The sequence below is a fragment of the Bison bison genome, unplaced genomic scaffold, assembly GCF_000754665.1.
Source record: "Bison bison bison isolate TAMUID 2011002044 unplaced genomic scaffold, Bison_UMD1.0 scf7180017864135, whole genome shotgun sequence".
NCBI classification, from domain to species: Eukaryota; Metazoa; Chordata; class Mammalia; order Artiodactyla; family Bovidae; genus Bison; species Bison bison.
The window spans coordinates 5100504-5104338 of NW_011494707.1; positions in this window are offsets into that span (position 1 = coordinate 5100504).

Below are 3835 nucleotides of genomic sequence, written 5' to 3' on the forward strand. Positions count from 1 at the left end.
TGCCAAACTTAAGGGCAAGAGATGTTGACTTCTACTGAACTTCAAGCTTTACACAGCTCCCCTGGGATATCTAATAGGCCACTCACACTGAACATGTACAAACAGAACTCTTCATTCCTCTTCCACAAATACTTCCTTCCCTGATCCTTCCTATTTCAGTAAATACACCATAGTAGTGGTCATTTTTCATTCCACTCAAGCTCAAGTGTCATTTTTCATTCCACCCTTTCCCATATATGTCTACCTCATCAGCATGTTCTGGGAAGTTCTACTTCAAAATGTATTCTAAATCTATATACTTTTCCGTTGCTACTGCTACCATCTTGTCCAAGCCATCACCATCTCTTGCCTGGATTACTGCATTCACCTCCCAGACAGACTTCCTGTTTTCACCATCCTACCTCCTAAAATCTGCTTTCCACACATATTCTGTGTAAGCTTTAAGTACACTGGCTTTTGTCACTCTCAAGTGTAAATCTTCCAGAGGTCCCCCATGGCATTCAAAATGGAATCCAAATTCCTTCCCATGGCTCTGAAAGGCCTCACAGGATCCAGCCCCTGATGATTCCCTGACCTCATCTCCTCCATGCTCACCCTTGCTCACCTTCCTCTGCCCCTCTGGCTACCTTTCTGTTCTTTAGCAGGGCTGTCTCTGTGGCTCATTGCTGCCACAGGGCAGTGATGCTGTTCCCTCTATCTGCAAACTTCTTTCTTGGGATCTTCACTTGACTATCCAAGATACCAGCTTTCAATTCTCAGAGCAAATGTCAATTCCTAAGAAAAACCTTCTGTAACCACCCTATCTGAAGCAATGCATCTCTACCCCATCACAGTACCCAGTTATTGCCTTCACAGAGATTCAGAACATGCACCTCCAAACACACTGCTTTGGCGTATTTATTATTTTGAGCTGAAGACAATTGAGAAACAGCAGATGCAGCAAGGGTTCTCTGCTCTTCACCCTTTCTGCCTAAAAGCATGGCATAAATTTCCAGTGAAAAAGATCTCACCCTGGTATCAAGAAAAATAAAACATTCTTATCTGGAGATGAATTGATACCAAGATGAATCTGCACAAATAAATCTTATTATAATAACCTTTCCCTTCCATTAGGTCCTCTCATATTTTTCCTAGTCACATTTTCACAATTTACTACCTCTAGAAACCTAAACCCTTTCCTTTTCTAGTTACTTTTCCACAATTTATCACTCTTTGTTAAAATGGTGTATAAGCCCCCATGTCTCACTGCTTCTTTACGGTTTTACCTCTTTCCTCTTTAAAGCCCCCATACCATATAAAAATATGAACATCAGATAAAATGTGTATGCTTTTCTGCGCTTAATCTGTCATTTGTCAGACAGGTCCAAGCTACAGATCTTAAGACAGTAGAGGAAGAGTTTTTCCTCCTCTATGATTGCACTTACCTACCAAAATCTATATTGTTTATCCTGGAGTTGGTGATGGACAGGGAGGCCTGGGCGTGCTGCAGTCTATGGGGTTGCAAAGAGTCGGATACCACTGAGCGATTGAACTGAACTGAGCTGATGTTTTGTTCAATGTCATCCCCACTAAAATGAAAGCTCAGTGAAGGTAGGAAATTGTTTGTTCTGTTTACTATCATATCTATAGGCTTAGCACATAGTCATGCCCCATAAATGAATCTCTACAGAGGGGATATAGTTTAAGTCCCAAGGAGAGTGAGATATTTGAGAGAGAATATTGAAGGGAAAGTCCCACTAACTGGCCACCACTGATAGAACTGTTTGTTTCTGGTCCTGAGCACAAGCTACTACCCTAATAGAGCATTTACTAAATGCTCAGGCAACAGATCTAGTTTAAAGAGAGAAGAAGACAACTATGAAGATTTGAAGGAGGACAAAGTAAATGGCCAGGAAAGAGCATTGTAAGGCACACAGTAAGAAGTCTAAAAGTAGAAAAAATACCAAAGAACAAAAGCTTAATTTTAAAAAGCAGTTTTAGCAAAGAATCCTAGGGAGAGAAAAGGGATGGAGCAGCAGGGGGATACCATCAGGGAGAGAAAGCAGGAAAAAAGAGAAAGACAAACACAGAGAGGGGATGGAGAGAAATTAGATAGTAAGCCATATTCTGTTCAACAGTGAATTCAGACTAACTCAAGTTTGAAGCAGGGACATTTGCTGGGTTGACAGTGATAACAACCCTCCACCAATAATAGTGGGTTTGCCCAGGTTTATCACAGTTTCTGATGGCCCATGATGGCCTTTTCAGGTTTCATGTGCCTCCTGACCCTTCCCATGAAGAGCCTGCTGTGGTTGATCTGAGGTGCCGCTACTAGAATGGCAAATTAATAGAAATTTATGTAGTGTGTGCTACTACAGTGATGCATCTTCTCTGGCAATTGCTAGTTTATTAGCCATGAAGTACCTATAAAATGTTTGTGTAGGGAAGTATCAAAGCAGAAAACAAAGTGATTAAAAAAAAATTTTTTTTTTAATTTATTTGGCTGTACCAGTCTTAGTTACAGCACACAGGGTCTTCAGTCTTCATTGCAGCATCTTTTTTTTTTAGTTGCAGGATGCAGAATTTAGCATGTGGGATCTAGTTCCCTAGGCAGAGATTCCAGGGATTGAACTCAGGCCACCTGCATTGGAACCTCAGAATCTTAGCCACTGGGCCACCAGGGAAGTCTGAAATGATTTTTTAAAACATGAACTTTTGTTCATGTTTGAAAATGTATAAGGTGATACAGACATAGACACACACACACATATATGGAGAGAGCTTCATAAACTGACATAGAGACTGTTCTAAATAATCATTTCTGCTTTAAGCTAATATTATAGGAAATTTTTGTGTTTCTTTTTAAAAATTGGTTTTTAGAAAAGGAATGTCACAAAGGAAATTATAAATGGAAAATTGTGCAAAAATAAATTTGATGATAAGTTCTCCCCTTGTCAAAATAGGCCTGGGATAAAAGGAAATGAATTTGAAGAGATTTTAAATTGCATCATCTCTTTCTCTCTAATCCATTTTCACATCATTTGATGTCACTAATGTCACTATATTATTAGTGTAGTGAAATTAGTATCAAACAGCCCTATATTTGCATTCCAACTCTAGTAGACCCTTGCTGGGTGAGTCACATAATCTCTCTGAGCCAAGTTTTTTCCATCTATAAAATGGTGACCATAGGATTGGTAAGGATGATGTAAGATAATATGTATAAAACATCTGGCACAAAGTAGTGTGCTATGCACAGCCCTAGTGATTATTACTAATTACATTCATATGACAAATGTTTATCATGTGCCTTTGGTAAGGTAGGCATTGTTCTAGGTGCTAGGGATAGATATCAGGGCTACCTGTGGGATTTTACACAGATCATATACAAAGCAAATCCAAAGACCATCATTCAAAAGAATACTGTACCTGTGAGCTAGGAGCATACAATCTTGGGAGCCATACTTAGTTATTCTAACAGTGGAAAATGGGTAAATCTTACACTCTCATGAAAGGAATAATATTTATTATTATGGCTTTACATTTTATAAAATCCCTCTCATTCGTTCACCCTAAGAGTAGCTATTTAGTAAACCAATAAGTGCTGTTTCAGTTCAGTTCAGTTCAGTCACTTAGTCGTGTCCGACTCTTTGTGACCCCATGAATCGCAGCACGCCAGGCCTCCCTGTCCATCACCAACTCCTGGAGTTCACCCAGACTCACGTCCATCGAGTTGGTGATGCCATCCAGCCATCTCATCCTCTGTCGTCCCCTTCTCCTCTTGCCCCCAATCCCTCCCAGCATCAGAGTCTTTTCCAATGAGTCAACTCTTCGCATGAGGTGGCCAAAGTACTGG